Source organism: Aotus nancymaae, unplaced genomic scaffold, assembly GCF_030222135.1.
Source record: "Aotus nancymaae isolate 86718 unplaced genomic scaffold, 86718_ANA_hifiasm-v0.15.2.pri h1tg000059l, whole genome shotgun sequence".
In the NCBI taxonomy this organism is placed as follows: Eukaryota; Metazoa; Chordata; class Mammalia; order Primates; family Aotidae; genus Aotus; species Aotus nancymaae.
The window spans coordinates 74,343,714-74,365,805 of NW_026988473.1; the positions used below are offsets into that span (position 1 = coordinate 74,343,714).

At 34.3% G+C, this 22,092-nt stretch overlaps 1 long non-coding RNA gene across 1 annotated transcript in view; it reads right to left on the bottom strand.

The window, feature by feature from the left end:
• Positions 1–900: 900 nt before the first annotated feature.
• The window catches only part of LOC135270136 (uncharacterized), a 323,021-nt gene continuing 301,829 nt past the window's right edge, over positions 901–22,092 (bottom strand). The window contains exon 4 of the long non-coding RNA XR_010338386.1: positions 901–1,003. This is a non-coding gene — a long non-coding RNA (uncharacterized LOC135270136). The remainder of the gene's footprint in view (positions 1,004–22,092) is intronic.

Here is a 22,092-nt window from a genome sequence, read left to right on the forward strand (position 1 = left end):
ACTCCTGATTTTGGCATTGTTTATTAGGAGAACGTTAGGGGGTGAATAAGACTATGTACTTATATAATTCTGATCATAGAAATATGTTTATGTCATGAAAAGATAACTGAAGTAGGACTTCTATTTCAAACGTGTAAAACAGAAATATGAATAAAGGTCAAAATGGTTTATTTACTGTATTTAAATACCATTTTATAAAATGAGAGAAGACACACACAACTTTTTTTTTTCATTTGAGGCAAAGGCCTTAATATCCAGAAGTAATTTTGAGCAAGAGAAAATAGACTATAGATGTGATGGTGGAGTATGAGAATGGAATGTAAACTTGATGCTGGATCTGTAAAGGAAGATGAAAATTTATCTTCCTGTAACAACAATGAAATCACTATCTGTGTTCAATTCTATAAAATGTATGTAATAGATACCACTGCAGTACCTGGGTTCAAGATGAGAGGAGTTTAAGATAATTATCAATAGGCTCAATAAAACTAAAATCATAATCAAGTATAAGGGAACATTATTAAAAACTCATGTTCACCTGGAAAGAAAATATGCTATAATTAATAACATAATATTGAAAATGAGAAAATTGAGAAAGCAGTATTATAAGCTTCAGATAGCAAAATAAAGAATAAATTATAAAGTATAGAATACAACTAACATTTCAAAACGGTGTATCAGTACTTATCTGGGTTATCTATTTCAGTATAAGTAACTCTAATACTTATTGGCTTTAAACAACAATTCATTATTATCTTATTGGTTCTGTGGGTTACCTGGGCTTAGACGGGCAGTTCACACTGAGGGTCTCTCATGTGATCACAGTTAGATGTTCCTTGAGGCTGCAGTCACTTAAACCTTGACTAGGTTTTAAAATCAAATTGGCTTACTCACGTGGTTGGCATTTATTGATGATTGCTGGCTTGTTGCTTAGCTGAGGCTGTCAACTGGGGCATCTTCATGTGACCTCTTCAAGGGCCTTGGGATTTTCACAGTAAGGCAGCTAAATTTGAAGAAGAAATATTTCAAGAGTTAACTTTCTTACAGACCCTGGCAGAAGTTTTAAGGCTTCTTATGACTCAGTTTCTGAGAACTTTAAATTTCTCTTCCACTGCATTTAATTGGTCAAACTAGTCACTAAGGTAGTGTAGTTTCAAAAGGAGAGCAATTAAAAGTCTCAACGAGTTTCAAAAAATTTTAATTTTTTTATCTAGTCCTATGGTCAAAAGATTATTTTTGATATTCTTACATGCAAAATACTCACCTCCTTCTAAAATACTCCCCAAAGTCTCATCTTATTATAGCATCAGGCTCAGACCCAAAGTTCAGGGTCTTGTTATCTAAATCATATCCAGGTCTGAATGAGGCCCCTATGTGCAGCCCTTAAGTTTAGCATCTCTCAACCCTAAGTTTTTTGAGCTATAGACCAGTTACCTGACCCTTATATTAATACATACAACATACAATGGAGAGATACTGTAAAGAGATAAACCAAGAATTATATTTTTAAAAACCCTTTCCCCAAACTGAGAGGGAGCCAAGGGACCAAAGAATGACTCAAGTCCAGTTTGCTGAGTTGATGTGTCTATTAGAACTTACGTAGGAGGCACTCCAGGTTTTGGCAGCTGGACAGCTTTAGATAGCTTCCCTGTCTCCCATTTCTAAGCTGTTTCTAAGCTAAATTTCTGGCTCTTTGCTCTCTCTCTCTCTCTCTCTCTCTCTCTCTCTCTCTCTGTGTGTGTGTGTGTGTGCGCGCATGTGTGTATGTGTGTACTGTTTTCCTTGGTACATCATCAGGTGCTCTCTGGTATGTGTATGTTCTCGGGGATACCTGCTCCTCACCCGGGCACCATGGCCTTGGCTTCCAGCCTGCCCTTCAGGGTTCAGGCAGCAGGCACACACCTTTTAGTCACGTTGTGGGAAACCCCTCCCACTACAGATGTAGATAGGATACCCTCAATACTTTTATTCTAAAAGGAAGAGGATATGAAGTAAAACCAATTCTCAAGTTCAGTTGTACATCTGTCATCCATTTCTATACCCTGGAAAATTTTCCACACATCAGTTGACTCTTTTGGGCTTTTGTTTTGCTCTATGTAGTTATCTTAGGTTTACATCCTATAATTTCAACTGAGTAGCCTTCCTCAGCCTATTCTAGTTATCTAATGCTGATTAGGAAATGCTCCAACATTGAGCAGTTTAAAATATCAGAATCTCAACATTCTGTAAGTTGATTTGGCTTGTGTGGAAAAATGAGATTGGAATCTTGCATAATGTCTTCCTTTATTATATATAGATACCTCTTGCTTTTCAAATTTCTTATAACCCAGATCTCATTTTTCAAAAGCCAGAAATAAAATATTTTAATATAACTTTGTATCCCTTGCTATTGATTGCTTACTATGGACATTTAGAAACAAAATAAATTGTATCATAGTATACCTTTAACGAACTACATACATAAACATACATTAAACACACATAAGTAGATATGATTAAACAGAAGAAAATGGGTTTTCAGTGCAATTCTTAACTAATCCCATGTAAAATTTATAAAGTATCAGCACAAATAATTTGAAATAATGAAATCATAGTATATAACATTTTAAAGAATAAAAAGAAACAATGTGTATGCAACTAACAATATCTACTTAAAAATATACAAAACAAAAACATAAATCAAAGAAGAAATAGACAAATATGCTATAGCTGGGTACTTCATCCCTCTTTTTTAGTAATTGATGAAATAAATAGAAAGTCAGTAAGTGTATTAAAGGCCTTAAGACCTTTATGAAATATCTTGACCAGATGGACATTTATAGATGCCAAGAAAAGAAAAATATACATTCTTTTCAAGGGCACATGGAAAACTCACTATGACTGACCATATTATGGGATATAAACCAACCTTAAAAATTGAATAGAATCAAAATCATAAAATGTTTGTGTCTTCAACAACAACAACAAAAACTACAGACCAATATCCCTAATGAACATATGCAAGACTTCTCAACAAAAATACTAGGAAACCTAATCCAACAACATATCAAAAATATAATAAACCATGATTAAGCAGACTTTATTCTAGAGATGCAAAGATGGTGCAAAACACATATATCAGTAAATGTGATTCACCACATAATAGAATTACAAACAAAAAGCAAATGATCACCTTAATAGATGGAGAAAAATCTTTCAATATAAGTCATCATCTTTTCATAATAAAAACCCTCAACAGACTGGGCATCAAAGGAACATACTTCCCAAAATTCATATTTGACAAACCTACAGTGAACATCATACTAACAAGGAAAAAATTGAAAGCATTTTCTCTGAGAATTAGAACAAGACGAGAATGCCCACTTTCACCTCTCCTATTCAACATGGTACTAGAAGTCTTTGCCAGAGCAATCAGGCAGAAGAAAGAAATAAAAGGCATCCAAATTGAAAAAGGGGAAGTCAAATTGTCTCTGTGTGTTTATGATACAATCTTATACCTAGAAAACCCTAAAGACTCTCCAAAAGACTCCTAGAATTGATAAATGAATTGAATAAAGTTTCAGGATACAAAATGAGTAACTGAATAATCAGTAACATTTATATACACCCTGTAAGGTCTGTTCTCACCCAGTGTAAGATGAAGAAACTGAGGCCAGCACGAAAATAATCCAATGTGAGGGAATTTATTCAGCCTCCCAGGTGAGGTTCTGCGGTCCAACAGGAGGGGCCGGAGAAGTAGCGGGGACTCCTCTTAGAGGTGGGGTTTTATAGGGAGTGGAGGTGCTTGATTGGTTGTGCCCAAGGTGAGTGGGACAAAATGGCAGGGAGTGGGGCCCGGATGGAACAAAATGGCAGGGAGTGGGGCCTGGATTGGACAAAATGGTATCAGGTAGGTCCTGGCGGGGCTTTTTTTCCCGGGCTCCCGGCAGGGGTGGGTGTCTGAGCTCCCAGCAAGGGAAGGAGGTGTGTCTGAGCTCCCAGCAAGGGGAGGAGGGTGTGTCTGAGCTCCCCGCAGGGGAGGGGGTGTGTCTGAGGTCTCGGCGATGCAACCAGCCTTACACACCCATAACAATCAAGCTGACAACTAAATTGAGAAGGCAACCTTATTTACAACAACTACCAAAAAAAAAAAAAAAAAAATTACCTAAATAAGAACACTGTAAACAAAGGAAGTGAAAGATCTCTCTAAGGAAAACTATAAAACAATAATTAAAGGAATTGTAGATAACACAAATAATATGGATTGGTTGTGTCCCCATCCAAATCTCATCTCCAATTGTAATCCCATGTGTTAAGGGCAAGGCCAGGTGGAGCTAACTGAATCATGAAGGCAGTTTCCCCCATACTGTTCTGGTGGTAGTAAATAAGTCTCACAAGTCTGATGGATTTTTTTGTTTGTTTGTTTTGTTTTGTTTTTTTGTGAGAGGGTGTCTCAGTCTGTCACCCAGGCTGGAGTGCAGTGGCACAATCTTGGTTCCCTGAAACCTCCGCCTCCTGGGTTTAAGTGATTATCCTGCCTCGGTCTCCTGAATAGCTGGTATTACAACATGCACCACCACACTCAGCTAATTTTTTTGTATTTTTAGTAGAGACAGGGTTTCACCATGTTGCCCAAGCTGGTCTCCAACTCCTGACCTCAAGTGATCTGCCTGCTGCAGCCTCCCAAAGTGCTAGGTTTACAGGCATGAGCCACCATGTCTGGCCTAATGGTTTTATAAATAAGAGTATCCCTGCACAAGCTCTCTCATCTAACACCATGTAAGACATGTCTTTGCTTCTCCTTTGCCTTCCACCATGACTGTGAAGCCTCCCCAGGCATGCTGAGCTGTAAGTCAATTAAACCTCTTTCCTTTCTAAATTACCTAGTCTCAGGTATGTCTTTATTAGCAGCATGAGAACAAACTTATTCAACAGACAGACAAATGGAAAAACATCCCATGTAATGAATTGGAAGAATCAACAGCATTTAAATTACTATACTTCTGAAAGCAATCTACAGATTCAATGTAATTCCTATCAAAATACCAATATTATTCATTCAGAGAATTAGAAAAAAAAACCCTAAAGTTCATGTAGAAGCAAAAAGAGCCCAAACAAACCAAGAAATCCTGAACAAAAAGAACAAAGTTGGAGGCATCACCTTACCTGACATCAAATTATAATACAAGGCTATAGTAAATAAAACAGCATGCCACTGGCATAAAAATAGGCACATAGATCAATGGAACACAATTAAAAAGCCAGAAATAAAGCCACATACCTACAGCCAACTGATCTTTGACAAAGTTAACAAAAACGTATATTTTTTAATATGTGGCACTGAAAAAAAATGAATTGCCATATACAGAATAATGAAAATGGACACTTATCTCTTGACATATACAAAAATAAATTCAAGATGGAATAAAAACTTGTATATAAGAACTGAAACTGTAGAAATACTTGAAGAAAGCCTAGGGAAAACTCTTCTAGACATTGGACTAGGCGAAATATTCATGACTAAGACCTCAAAAGCAAATGACACAAAAAACAGCAATCAACAAATGAGACTTAATAAGACTACAAAAAGCTTCTGCAGAGAAAAATAAATCAAAAGTGTGAACAGACAACCTGCAGAATGGGAGGAAATATTTGCAAATTATGCATCCAACAAGGGACTAATAATATCCAGAATCTAAACAAACTCAAACGACCCAACAACAGAACAATTAACCCATTAAAAGGTGGGAAACAGACAATAACAGGTATTTTTCAAAGGAAGATATAAAAATGGTCAAAAACCATATCAAAAATGCTAAATATTAATCATCAGAGAGATGCAAATTAAAGCCACAATGAGCCATCATCTTACACCAATCAGAGTAGTATTATTAAAAAGACAAAAAATCACAAACGTTAGCAACAATGCAAAAAAAAGAAAACGCTTTTCACCGTTGGTGGGAATGTAAATCTGTACAACCTCTGCAGAAAACATATGGAAATATTCTTTGGAGATGTCTCAAAGAACTAAACAAAGGACTACTATATAATCTACTAATCCCGCTACTGGGTATCTACCCAAAGGAAAATAAATTATTTTATCAAACAAATACTGGCACCCATATGTTTATCAAAGTACTATTCACAATAGCAAAGATATGGAATCAACCTGACTGTCCACCAATGGATGACTAAACTAAAAAATGTGAAGAGTATGTGTAGTATAAAAATTACATATGTGTGTCTATGTGTATCTGTATATATAAACATATACATCCATATATTATACACATAAATACATTATATGTATATGTATATATGTATATATACACACACACAGACACACACAATGAAATACTACTCAGCCATACAAAGGAATGAAATCATGTATCTTGCAACAACATAGATGTAACTGGAGGCCATTATTTTAAGTAAAATAACTCAGTACCAGAAAGTAAAATACTGCATATTCTCACTCATATGTAGTAGCTAAATAATGCATACACGTGGATGCAGAGTGTGGAATAAGACATTGGAGACTGGGAAAACTTGGGTGTTGGGAAGGGAATGAAAAAGAGAAATTACTTAATAGGTAACGATGTACATTACTTGGAACATGGTTACACTAAAAGCCCAGATTTTACCAATATGCAATATATTCATGTAACAAACAGCACTGTACCCCTAAATTGATACAGAAATGTTTGTGTCTGACCATAATAAAATTAACTAGAAATTAATAACCAAAAGTTATCAATAAAATCTCCAAATATTTGAAATTGAATATAAACACACTATAAATAACTCACACCACACTCAAAGAGAAATATAAATTTAAAAATACTTTGAATTAAATAAAAATGAAATCACAGCATATTAACAACTGTGGATTCAACTAAAGCACTCCTTATGGTGAAACCTGTAACACTGAACACTTAGGTAAGAAAAGACCAAAAGCCTCATATAAATTACCTAAGATTTCAATTTAAGAAACTATAGAAATAAAACAAATTTAAATGCAAATCAAACAAAAAATAATGAAGATATCAGAAATCAATAAAATCAAAATTAGAAACAATAAAGCAAAGAAAATCAAGATAAAATATGTGTTTCAAAGATCAATAAATTGATAAATCTAGTCACACTGAAGAAGACAAATGAAAAAGAGATAATAGATACAAATAACCAATATCAGAAAAGAGAGAGTGGGTATTACTAAAGATTCTCCTTGCGTTATAGTACAGAAATATTATGAACAACTTAATGTCCACAAATTCAACAACTAGGGTGAAATGAATAAATGTCTTAAAAGACACAAAATTCTGAAGCTCATTCAAGAGGACATTTGTAATTTGGATAGTTACACATCTACTAAAGCAATTGACATCTTAATTAAAGCCCTCTGACAAAAACCAAACAGGTTTCCTCTGCCAAATTTTACCAAACCTTTGACTATAAAATAATACCAACCAAATGCAAAATTTTCCAGATAATAAAACAGAAAGAAATACTTTTTATTTTATGAGGCCATCATTTTTATGACTTCTACAGGACAAATATTCCAGGAAAAATATTACTCAATATCATTCATTAGTATGGATACAAAATGCTTAATAACATATTTGCAAATCTAATCAAGTAGTATACCAAAATAATTACACATCATAACCACCTGGGATGTAGTTGTAGTTATCCCAGGAATGAACAGTTGCTTAAACATTTGAAAATCAGTCACTGTAATTCACTACATCAACAGACTAAAAGAAAAAAATATGATTAGCTCAACATATGCAGAACAATTTCACGCTATTTAACATTCACTTGTGATTTAAAAAAATCGTAGCAAAGTAGGAATAGAAAGGAACTTCCTAATCCTGATACAGAACAACCATAATAAAACTATTAGAAACATCATAGTTTTTGGTTAAAACTACTTGCTTTTCTCCTAAAATTAGGAGCAAGCCAAGGATGTCCACACTTAAACTACCATTAAACAGCATGATAAGGCCGGGCACAGTGGGTCACATCTGTAATCCTAGCACTTTGGAAGGCTGTGGTGGGTGGATCACTTTTGAGACCAGGAGTTTGAGACCAGCCTGGCCAACATGGAAGAAGCCCATATCTACTAAAAATACAAAAGAAAATTAGCTGGGCATGATGGCATAGGCCTGTAGTACCAGCTACCTGGGAGGCTGAGGCCAGAGCATTGCTTGAACTTGGGAGGCAGAGGTTACAATGAGCAGAGATTGCACCACTGCACTCCTGGGTAACAGAGTAAGATCCTGTCTCATAAATAAGTAAAATAAAAAATTTTAAAAAATTATGATAAATATCCTAGAAATAAAAAAGATAAAAAAATTAAAGCCATATAGATTGGAAACGAATACATAGATGACTTATTTACATAGACTTTCTCAAAGTCTATAAAAAAATTAAATAGAACTAAAAAAGATTTTGGCAAGAATGCAGGATACAAGATCAATATCTAACAATCAATAATATCTTTATATGCAGTCAATGAACAACTAGAAATAATATTTAAAGTAGCATTTAAAATAGCATCAAAACCATGACATAATTAACATGCACATTCTCAAAAATATGTTCACATTTGTATGGTGCAATATATAACACATGGTCGAGAGATAAAAAGAGCTACATGAATGTAGACTCAGATCTACATATTCAGCACAACTCCAGCCAAAATTATTGCATGTTTTTTCTATAAAAATTGGAAAAGCTAATTTTAAAATTTAGACGAAAATGCAAAGAAATAAGAATAGCCAAAGTAATTTCAAATAAGACCAAAGTTGTGAGATTCATATTACAAGATTTCAAGACTTACTACAAGATATAACAATCCATAAACTGTGGTATTGGTGAGAAAATAGGCCCATGGATCAACAGAACAAAGGAGACAGCTAAGAAAAAGACCCAAACAAATACGGCTAAATGATTTTCAGCAAAACTGCCAAGGTACTTAATTAAAAAAATGAAAGTCTTTTCATCAAATGATACTGGTAACATTCAGCATCTATATGCAAAAAACAAACTCATAACTCGTGCCACCTACAAAAAAAAATCTAAATGAACAAAAACATGAATACAAATATCTAAAAGATGACAGGAGAAAATGTACTCTTTCTTAGGCAAATATTTTGTCAAAGGACAGGTAAGAAGCACAAATCACACAAAAAAATTAGATTTCATCTACATTAAAAATGTCTCCTTATGCAAACATACTTTTCAAAGAAAGTAAAAGACAACTATATTATGGGAAAAGATATTTGCAAAACATGTATCTGATAAGAGAATCATCCATAAAATGTAAAGACAACTCAAACTCAAGAATAAGAAAACAAACCATCAAGAAAAACAGCACAAGATTTGAAGAGGCATTTTCCAAAGGTACAGAGGACACCAGGCTATATCAAGGGCTGGTGAGGATGTAAGGCAGCTGCAAATCTCGCTAGTTGCTAGTATGCAGAATGGTACAACTACTTCGGAAAATACGCTGGCAGTTCCTTATATAGTTACCATATGACTGAGAAATACAACTCCTAGATATTGTATCTATTCAAGACAAATGAAAACATGTCCACACAAGGCCAGGTTCACAAATGTTTATAATGGTTTTATTTATAATCTCCAAAAACTCAAGGAAATCAAAATGTCCACATGAGGTGAATGGACAGAATGTGCTGCATGTACACAGAATCTTCCTAAGCAATACAATAACCTCAGTGAATGGCCAGTATGCTGAAGGAAAGAAACCATATTATAACTGCATGTTTGAATATTCCATGTATCTGATATTATGAAAAAGGTAAAAGTACAGCGACAAAGAACAGATCAGTGGTTACCAGGGGCTGCAGGCACAGAAAAGGAAGGACTGTAAAGAAGCATGAAATTTGTGTGTTAGTGCAGTGGTGATGGAAAATCCTTCTCTTGACTTCAGTAGTGTTCACATGACTGTGTATGTTTGTTAGAGCGTGTAGAACTGAACATCTAAAGAGGTGAAACTTGTGGTCTGAAAATTACAGCTCAATTAACAAGATATTTAAAAAATACTGAGTAAATATTATAGAATGGAAATTATTGACTGTACTGAGGCCTAGAGAGGAGTCTACTTTTTAAAAATATATTTTAAGTTCTGGGATACAAGTGCAGAATGTGCAGGTTTGTTATATAGGTATACACGTGCCACGGTGGTTTGCTGCACCCATCAACTTGTCATCTACATTAGGTATTTCTCCTAATTCTATCCCTCCTCAACCCCCTCACACCCTGACAGGCCCAGGTGTGTGATGCTCCCCTCCCTTTATCTATGTGTTTTCATTGTTCAATTCCCACTTATGAGTGAGAAACATGTAGTGTTTGGTTTTCTGTTCCTGTGTTAGTTTGCTGAGAATGATGGTTTCCAGCTTCATCCATGTATCTGCAAAGAACATAAACTCATCTTTTTTTATGGCTGCATAGTATTCCATGATGAATATGTTGTCACATTTCCTTTAACCAGTCTATTATTGATGGCCATTTGAGTTGGTTCCAAGTCATTTCTCTTGTGAATAGTGCTGCAATAAACATACATGTACATGCGTCTTTACAGTAGAATAATTTATAATCATTTGGGTATATATCCAGTAATGAAATTGCTGGGTTAAATGGTATTTCTGATTTTAGGTCCTTGAGGAATCACCACAATATCCTCCACAATGGTTGAACTAATTTACACTCCCACCAACAGTGTAAAAGCATTCCTATATCTTCACATCCTCTCCAGCATCTGTTGTCTCCTTTTTACTGATCGCCATTTTAACTGGCGTGAGATGTTATCTCAATGTGGTTTTGATTTGCATTTCTCTAATGACCAGAGATGATGAGCTTTGTTTCCTATGTTTGTTGGCCAATAAATACCTTCTTTTGAGAAGTGCCTTTTCATATCTTTCACCCACTTTCTGATGGGGTTTTTTTTCATGAAATTTTGCTTATGCTCTTTATAGATTCTGGATAATAGGTCTTTGTCAGATGGGTATATTGTAAAAATTTTCTCCCTTTCTGTAGGTTGCCTTTTCACTCTGATAGTTTCTTTTGCTGTGCAGAAGCTCTTTTAGTTTAATTAGATCCAATTTGTCAATTTTGGCTTTTGTTGACATTGTTTTTGATGTTTTAGTCATCAAGTCTTTGCTCATGCCTATGTACTGGATGGTATTGCCTAGGTTTTCATTGAGGGTTTTTTGTTTTAGGTTTTATGTTTAAGTCTTTAATTCATCATAAGTTAATTTTTGTATAAGGTGTAAGGAAGGGGTCCAGTTCCAGTTCTCTGCATATAGCTAGCCAGTTTTCCCAACACCAATTATTAAATAAAGTATCCTTTCCTCATTGCTTGTTTTTGTCAGGTTTGTGAAAGATCAGATGGTTGTAGACGAGTGGCATTATTTCTGAGGCCTCTCTATATCTGTTTTTTTTTTACCAGTACCATGCTGTTTTGGTTACTGTAGACTTGTAGTATAGGTTGAAGTCAAGTAGCGCGATGCCTCCAGCTTTGTTCTTTTTGCTTACAAATGTCTTGACTATACAGGCTCCTTTTTTGATTACATATGAAATTCAAAGGTTTTTTTTCTTCTAATTCTGTGAAGATAGTCAATGGTAGTTTGAGGAGGACAGCGCTGAATCTATAAATTACTCTGGGCAGTATCGCCATTTTCATGATATTGATTCTTTCTACCATGAGCATGGAATGTTTCTTCATCTTCTTGTGTCCTCTCTTATTTCCATGAGCAGTGGTTTGTAGTTCTCCTTGAAAAGGTCCTTAACACCCTTTGTAAGTTGTATTCCTAGGTATTTTATTCTCTTTTTAGCAACTGTGAATGGGACTTCACTCATGATTTGGCTGTTTGTATATTATTAGTATATACCAAAGCTTGTGATATTTGCACACTGATTTTTCATCCTGAGACTTTGCTGAAGTTGCTCATGAGCTTAAAGAGATTTGGGGCTGAGAAGACAGGTTTTCTAAATTTACACTCATGTCATCTTCAAACAGAGACAATTTCACATCCTCTGTTATTTGAATACACTTTATTTCTCTTGCCTGACTGCCCTAGCCAGAACTTCCAATACTATGTTGAATAGGAGTGGTAAGAGGCAGCATCCTTGTCTTGCGCCAGTTTTCAAAGGAAATGCTCCAGTTTTTGCCCATTCAGTATGATATTGGCTGTGGGTTTGTCATAAATAGCCTTTATTACTTTGAGATATGTTCCATAAGTACTCAGTTTATTGAGAGATTTTAGCATGAAGTGATGTTGAATTTTATTGAAAGCCTTTTCTGCATCTTTTGAGACAATAATGTAGTTTTTGTCATTGGTTCTGTTTATGTGATGGATTACGTTTACAGATTTGTGTATGTTGAAACAGCCTTGCATCTCAGGGATGAAGTTCACTTGATCATGTAGATAAGCTTTTTGATGTGCTGCTGGATTTGGTTTGCCTGCATTTTATTGAGGATTTTCAAGTCAATATTCATCTGTGATATTGGCCTGAAATTTTCTTTTTCTTTTTTGTCTCTGCCAGGTTTTGGTATCAGGATGATGCTGCCTCATAAATGAGTTAAGGAGGAGTCCCTCCTTTTCTATTGTTTGGAATAGTTTCAAAAGGAATGGTACCAGTTTCTCTTTGTACCTCTGGTAGAATTCAGCTATGAATCCATCTGGATCCAGTTTTTTTTTTTTTTTTTGGTTGGTAGGCTGTTAATTACTGCCTAATTTTCAGAACTTGTTATTGGTCTATTCAGTGCTTCAACTGCTTTCTGGTTTAGTCTTGGGAGGGTGTATGTGTCCAGGAATTTATCAATTTCTTCTAGATTTTTTAGTTTATTTCCAGAGAGGTGTTTACAGTATTCTCTGATGGTAGTTTGTATTTGAGGGATCAGTGGTGATATTCTCTTTATCTTTTTTATAGTGTCTATTTGGTTTTTCTCTTTTTTCTTCTTTACTAGTCTGGTTAGCAGTCTATCTACTTGTTAATCTTTTCAAAAAAACAGCTCCTGGATTCACTAACTTTTTGAAGGGTTTTTTGACTCTTTATCTCTTTCAGTTCCATTCCGATCCTGGTTATTTCTTGTCTTCTGCTAGCTCTTGAATTTGTTTAGGCTTGCTTCTCTAGTTATTTTAATTGTAGTGTTAGAGTGTTGATTTTAGATCTTCCCCACTTTCTCCTGTGGGCAGTTAGTGCTATTAATTTCCCTCTACTCACTGCTTTTGCTATGTCCCAGAGATTCTGGTACATTGTGTCTTTGTTCTCACTGGTTTTAAAGAACATCTTGATTTCTTCCTCAATTTTCTTTCTTCCCAATAGTCATTTAGGATCATGTTATTCAGTTTTCATGTAGCTGTATGGTTTTGAGTGAGTTTCTTAATCCTGAGTTCTAATTTGATTGCACTGTGGTCTGAGAGACTGTTAGTTATAATTTCCATTCTTTTGGATTTGCTGAGGAGTGTTTTATTTTGAATTATGTGGTCAATTTCAGAATAAGTGTAATATGGTGTTGAGAATAATGTATATTCTGTGGATTTTGGGTGGGGAGTTCTGTAGATGTCTATTAGGTCAGTTTTTTCCATGGCTGAGTTCAAGTCCTGGATATCCTTGTTAATTTTCTGTCTTGTTTATCTAATATTGGCAGTGGGGTGTTAAAGTATCCAACTATTATTGTGTGGGAGTCTAAGTATCTTGTAGATCTCTAAGATTCTGCTTTATGAATCTGGGTGCTTCTGTATTGGGTGCATATATATTTAAGATAGTTAGCTCTTCTTGTTGCATTGATCCCTTTACCATTATATAATGACCTACTTTTTCTTTTTAAACTTTGATGGTTTAAAGCCTTTTTGTCAAAGACTAGGATGGCAAATGGCAACTGCTTTTTTTTTTTTCTGTTTGCCTGTTTAATCTTCCTTCCTCCCTTTATTTTGAGCCTATGTGTGTCTTTGCATGTGAGATGGGTCTTCTGAATACAGCACACTGATGGGTTCTTGACTCTTTATTCAGCTTGCCAGTCTGTGTCTCTTAACTGAGGCATTTAGCCAATTTACATTTAACGTTAATATTGTTATGTGTGAATTTGATCCTGTCATTATGATGCTAGGTGGTGATTTTGCTTGTTAGGTGATGCAATTTCTTCATGAAATTTCTTCATAGTGTTGATGGCCTTTACAGTGTGCTATGTTTGTGCAGTTGTTTGTACCAGTTTTTCCTTTCCATATTTAGAGCTTCCTTCAGGAACTCTTATAAGGTAGACCTGGTGGTGACAAAATCTCTCAGAATTTGCTTGTCTGTAGAGGATCTTATTTCTCCTTTGCTTATGAAGCTTAGTTTGGTTGGATATGAAATTCTGTGTTGAGAATTCTTTTCTTTAAGAATATTTAATATTGGCACCCATTTTCTTCTGGCTTATAGGGTTTCTGCAGAGACATCCACTGTTAGTATGATGGGCTTCCCTTTGTGGGTAACTCAACCTTTCTCTCTGAAATGAACATTTTTTCCTTCATTTCAACCTTGATTAATCTGACAATTATGTGTCTTGGGGTTGTTCTTCTCAAGGAGTATCTTTGTGGTGTTCTCTGTATTTCCCGAATGTGAACGTTTGGCCTGTCATGTTAGGTTGGGGAAGTTCTCCTGGATAGAGTCCTGAAGAGTATTTTCCAACTTGGTGCCATTCTCCCTGCCACTTACAGGTACAGCAATCAAACATAGGTTTGGTCTCTTTCACGTAGTCTTGTATTTCTTGGAGGCTTTGTCCATTCCATTTCATTCTTTTTTCTCTAATCTTGTCTTCATGCTTTACTTCATTAAGTTGGTCTTCAATCTCTGATATTCTTTTTCTGCTTCACCAATTCAGCTAGTGATACATTTGTATACTTCAGAAAGTTCTCCTGCTGTATTTTTCATCTCCATCAGGTCGTTTATGTTCTTCTTTAAACTGGTTTTTCTACTTAGCATTTCCTCTAACACTTTATCAAGGTTCTTAGCTTCCTTACTAAGAACATGCTCCTTTAGCTTAGAAGAGTTTATTACTCAACTTTGAAGCCTACCTCTGTTAATTCGTCAAAGTCATTCTCCATCCAGTTTTGTTCCTTTGGTGGGGAGGAATTGTGATCCTATGAAAGAGAAGAGGTGTTCTTGTTTTTGGAATTTTCAGTCTTTTTGCAATAGTTTTTCTACATAATTGGAAGTAAAACACTCCTCAGCAAATGTAAAAGAATGGATATCATAACAGTCTCTCAGACCACAGTGCAATCAAATTGGAACTCAGGATTAAGCAACTGACTCAAAACTGCACAATTACATGAAACTGAACACAGGTGGCCTACATCTGTAATAAAATTTTTCTTAAATAAGTAAAATATACATGCTTCTATTAAGCAAGAGCTAGCTTTTTAATGCAAGGATTTTGGGAGAGTCTTTTACTGTCATGGAAATGTAATCTGTAGATTCACTAGTAAAGAGATAAATGTAATTACATAAAAACATAAAGAATGAAAAACTTCAAAGTTGATATTTTAGATTTTAATCATCATAATTAACATAGTAAGGAAATGAAAGAAGTCTTTTAAAAACTGAATTTATTAACAATACGAATTATATATATTTATTGTGTACAACATATTTTAAATGTGTATAGACTGTAAAATGGCTAAATTGAGTTAATTAACATACGTATTACCTCATGCACTTATTGTTTGTGGTGAGAAGGCTTAATACCCACTCCTTTAGCAATCTTCAAAAGTATAATACATTGTTATTAATTAAATATAGTCATGTTGTACAGTAGACCTCTAGAAACTATTTCTCTTATCTAACTGAAATTCTGTATTCTTTGACCAACTGCTTCCCAATTGCTTCCCATCTCAACTTATCTTCTGATAGAGACACTTCCCATTGTAATAGTAGCATAATCAACAATAACTATGCAACAACAAATATCACAGAGCAAAAAACATCTCATTTATTAATATCCTGGATGTCACATAAATGAATTATTATCTCTAGGCTTGGAGATTAAATTTCAAATGCAAAACAACATGAAAAAATAAGTTTATTTGAACTCACACATAGATCTTAATTACTATTTATTTTTTACCCCCTGAGAACAGGCTTTAGGACAGAATGACTATAAAGCACGAGTCTATAGAGAGCTTCTAGGGAAGCTGGTCATGATGAAGTATGTAAGTCTCAGCTACTGGGGTCTCAAAGGTTTCTAAAGACACTATCTATTTTAATATTGTACCTAGGAGGTCATTTTATGAAATAACATAACAATTATAAATTGATATCTCAACAAATGACAAGACAAATGTACATATTAAAAATCATCAGACATCTTAGTTGGCCTCCCTGCTTTTAATCTCCCCTTCCATTAGATTCTACTTATTTCCACTACATTTAATGTTATGAATTCCTGATTAAATTGTTGCTTCATACACAATTCTCTATAGGAGATCTATAGCAAAACTGTTAAAACAGAATACATAATTTTTTATAAATGATTCTTAACTTAATTTCTTAGGTGTGTTTTACGATTTCTGCCCCTTCCACTTTGTCTTCTATCTCTCCGCCACCTAGACTCATCACTGTTTCCCTTGCCATGTTCCACTGCATGTCTGGACCCTACTAACTTGCTCTGATCCTTGAGACAGCACACAGTGAGTCTTCCTTCCAAAATGCTCTCTTTTTTGTTTTTCTAAGTACAACTGACTTCTCCTTAAACAATAGTTCAAAAGTGTCCTGCTGAGTGGAACCTTTATACACTTTCTTGGCTTAATTTGCTCTGTCTTTGGTGCATTAACTCTTTGTTCATAATTCTGTTGTAACTCCTGCAGCATTTTTGTATATTTAATTATTTATGTTTCTTTGCTTTGCCTCTTCAACAACACTTACATTTCCTTAACTAAAAGGAAAATCTATGCCATCTTAATCATTTAATCCTATAATATAGTCCAGAGGAACATACGTAGGCATTGAATAAGGTATTATTACACTAATTAAACTGAACAAATATGCTGTGAGGACTTAGACTAAATCTATTATCAAATTTATAAAAAATGTGACTGTATTTGGAGTCATCTGTCACCAGTATACACTATTAACTGGGTAACCTTCTACACAATAAAGGTAATGCTTATCACTGATTTAATGTAACCTGTTTATTAGATAACTGTTATCATTAGATCAGCTATTTAGTTTGTATACAGTACTAAACCCAAGAAAAGCATATTGTTCATCCATTTTTGGACGTAGATTTAATTTTTCCTGAAGGTACACAACATAACTTATTTACTTTGCATCTTCAGCATGTAGCAAGTTTTACTGTTGATAGTAGACACTCAGTTAAATATTTTTATATCTTAATCTAAATACAAATATGAGTTTTTATGATGTTATAGCATTTCTAAATAGTAGTTTCTAAAACCGTCAGCAAAGAAGTGAATGAATCCCAAGCCCCTTTTCTTACATGGTTGGTTATGTCAACTTATCCATTTCTAAGAGATTTTATGTAATTGTTCATAAAATTTTTAAAACTTGAAGATAAAGTGATAAACCATAGCTAGTGTGCTCTCATATTTATGACTGATTCAACGTATTATTTATTAATTGACTAAAAATGTTTTCAAAATCCTTCTGATAGTTCTAGTTTTCAGTATATTATTAAAGAAATTATGACAGAACATATCTGCAGATAAAAGAAAAATGGCACAAATAGAAAAATTAGTATAAAAATCAACATAAAAATTAATATAAAATTAATATAAAATTTCTGAAATTATTCAACTAAAATACTATAACCAAACATACTTTAATAAACATTTTGTTAATGTTTAGTACACCATATTTAGCAAAATAAACATTTAAATCATAATAAAATTTGTTAAGAAATAGTTATTAAAAGCAGAATCACCATTCTGATACAAATGTAAATGTTCACCTATCAAGAATTCAATTTTATTAATAAATGAGGAAACCGATCAACTGCTACAACTGGATCAAAGGCAAATACAAAGGATGAACACATACTTAGGCAATCAGGAATACTGCAGATAATTTATATAATAGATGCAAAGTTGGTGAATAACCAGAGAAAAATAATCAACAATATTTTATGGAACAAGTCTGCCTTGCTAGGAACAAAAATCACTTGCAGTACTGTCAGTTTTCTGTAATTTACAGAGTTACAGCACAAAGAGAACAAAAGGCAGGGATAACCTGGAAGACTATGCTAGAGAGGACACCCAGTAGTCTTCTTGGCCACTGTAATGTCATTCACATATTTTCTTGATAAATATTTCTATTATACCATTTAGACTAACACTGCATTTGTTATTACATAATTTTATGGGTATATAATGTATGTATATTCCTGAAAGGCCATTTCATTACATGGCTACATGTACACTCACATGGATTTCAGAGACACTCAATAGATTTCAGAATATTACAAATAAAAAAAAAATTTGAGAACTACTTGGAAGAGTTCCAAAATTTGATGCCATAACTGTATAAAACAATTGGACTGTTTCACAATTGTTGGCAGTGTGAAGTCAATTTTTAAAACATTTCAAATTGGAAAACGTATCTTTTCTCTTACTCAGAAAAAAAACAATTATTACTTTTATAAACTCTTGTAGTCTAAGATTTGAGATTGTGTTATAAATGTATTAAACTTTTTTGCAACATATGTTGACAGGTGGTCACCTCCATCTGTGCTTAAAAATGCTTTACGTGTCACGTTTCAAAATAGGACAGGAAAGAAAGTGGATCAAGATAATAAATTGGTTGTGAAAAAAGTTTCATATCTTAAATATAAATAGTTAATATATTTCCATCAGTCTCAAAGGAAAAAATCATGCCTGCAATAAAAGGAAAATAGAAGATTTGCCAAGAACAACTGATGAGTGTTGATGTAATTGCTTAGGAAATGGGCCACTGAGTTGGAGAGCCTGATTACAGAGCTGTAGTGCTTGTGTGGCTTCCAGCTCAGCAGCCCAGCAGCTGCACATCGTAGACAATCTGTTGCCGATTGTTAGTGACACGAAGCCAGGTATCATCATTGTTGTCCATTGTTATGAATACATGAATCAAAATTCCAACGGTCTTTTTATAAATTTATACAATGTAGAATATGGCCTTCTAAAACCACTATTGATTTCCACTAGTATTCAAAAAACCCAGAAGTAGTAAATTAAGGCTGCATATACCTATTTATTTTTTCTATTGAAGGACACAACCATATAATACCCAGAGACAACTTAACTGTGAGTTTTAAAACAGCTCTACAAAGATTTTCTGACATTTAGAAATTGGCTGCTATTTTACTTAGGTAATAAATAGGCTTGTTAAGCTGAATAAAAACTAGGAAATAAAACCTATGTGTAAAATTAGAAAAAAAAAAACATGGATGAAGGGGAGAAGCTAAGGAATCCACTAAGGATGGTTAGTGAAGAGGAGTTCAACTTCTTCAGCATCTAAGTTTCACAAGTATATTTTAGATTAGATAGCAGAACCCCTAAAAAAAAAAGATTGCAGTGATAAACAACAATGCTCAGAGTAAGAAAATAAAGATCCTGAGAATCAGAGCATATTTGTTTTGGAAACAGCAGAGTGAATGACATCAGCAAATGACTGAATCTACCACTCTGGTAACCCATATATACCATGGAGGAGGAAAAAAAGGCCATACAATATTAACTGAAAGAGGCATCTCACTAAATTCTGTATCAGGTCCAGGCTAAATTCTGCTTTGGAACCCCTGCTGCCTAAGAGTAACACAGAGAGACAAAAGAATACTCCTGTCATAAATAATGGTCAAACAAAGCAGAGGAGAGGGGAAGATCTAAGTGTACTTTCAGCAAGCATCAGCTCATCCAAGAGAGATTTCCCAAAGTGGAGGTGGCTGGCATGGACTTCTAGCGCCTTTGACAATAAGGAAGGAGTAGTGACAAGAATAAAACTCTATCTCAAAGTGTTGTATCGCAGTGGTGCTAAAATAGAGCCGGAGTAAAAGCAATACAATTCAACTTAAAGGAAAGAGCACTTTCTTTTTTTGTGTCTCAAGTAATCAGAACTGTGAGTGAATAGCTACTCAACCTCAATCTATTCCTGCAAATAAAAATAGTAGTTATATCTTTATTACTCAAATAAAATCAAATTCCAAACTAATGGATTTTTAGTTTTTCTGGAAATAAGGCTATAGAATAACAAGGACCAAAACCAAATTGAAAATCTATATAAAGCACTCCTTGGAGATTTCCAGAAAGACTTGTGGGACAAGGTAAATATTCAAGGAAAAAAGTTTCCTAACTGAATGATAAAGACTTGAAACTATTAAGATTTACAAATAAAAGTGTAATGTAGCTTTACTTCCACTTCAGAATGATAAATCCTGAATTATCTATAGTATATCTTTACTTTTGATCATTTCAGAGAGAAACTATAATTAATATTCCAATCTAATCACTATTTATGCTTACAATCTATACCACTGGAGACTAAGCTGTCCATTTCCCTGAAAAGACAAATGGCTTACAATGGAAAGTGGAAGTCAAAACAGCTTATTAATCTGTAATGAACACTAAATGCCCTGCTACTGAAATGGAATGCTACTGAAAAGGGGAACATAATTATTATAGCACTATATTCAGTATAACATATGGACAACAAGAGGGGTAGTTGTAGTGTTTTCTCTAAGGAAGGGACATTAAATAAAGTAATATTTTAAAACAATATTTACAGACATTGAACAAGTAATTACAGGACTGTCATTCCTGAGAGAATATGAAAACAAACAAACAAAAATGGCCACTATGAATTCTTTGGTTTTATGCCATGATTCACTTTCCTAAGTAGTATGGAGAGAAGAAATTCAAGAAGGACACAGTGATCTTTCTCAGTTGGCAAGGCAAAGACTACAGTCTGGGGAAGTTGTCACTGCTGCAATGTAAAGGGCAAATTACTAAAATGCAAGAACTACACAGAAAAGGAATTTCAGCAATCTGCTCAAGGAATAGCATGAGCCTGTTGAATACAAAACTCTACCTTTGTAGGGTAAACCATCAATATACTGGAAAAAGAACTACTAGGGAGATGTAGCTGAACAATTCAAAGAGCTCACAAAGGAGTAGGGATTGTTCAAGTTGTAATCCGTAAAAATGGAGATACCTTGTTCTTGTTACATATTCAAAAAGTCTAGCAGAAATCCTATAGTGTTAAGACCTTAATAGGAAAGCTAAATTTGACCTACAATAAAGTCTTTCTAGACCTCCAATAAAATAAACAAAAACCAAGCTGAAAAAGCATCGAAAGTTCATCTGCAAGTAACAAACTTACCAAACAATATTCAACATGCTTTAAATGAAGAGAGCAGCATTCAAACTGTAAATATATGATATTAACAATGCCTTGTATTTAATACAAAATATACTAGACATAGAAAAAAGCAAAAATAAAAAAATTAGAATTACAAATGGAAGAAATTCGAATCAAACGTAAGACATCCAATCTGGGCACGGTGGTGCATGCTTGTAATTCTAGAACTTTGGAAGTCTGAAGAGGGAGGATCACTTGAGCCCAGGAATTCAAGACTGGCCGGGGCAACATAATGAGACGCTATAAGTACAAAAAGTTTTTTGAAAGAAGTATCTGTGTGTGGTGATGTGTGCCTATAGTCCCAGCTATTTGGGAAGCTGAAACAAGAGAATAACTTGAAACCAAGAGTTTGAGACTAGCCTGGGCAACACAGCAAGACCCTGTTTCTACAGGAAAAAAAAAAAAAAGCCAGGCATGGTTGTGTGCATCTATAGTAAACTATTTGGGAGGCTAAAGTAGAAAGATCCCTCCAGCCCAGGAGTGCAATGCAGCAGTCAACTATCATAGTGCCGCTGCACTCCAACCTGAGTGACAGAGAGAGACCTTGTCCCTAAAGGAAAAAAGAATATAAAAACATAAAGATAAATCAGAGCTATTGAAATTAGAGAATAAATCTTTAGAAAACCTGTTAGAAATGTGAGATTTAAAGGAATATAAAAATTTAATGAGGAAATTGAAGCTATAAATATAGGTAAATAG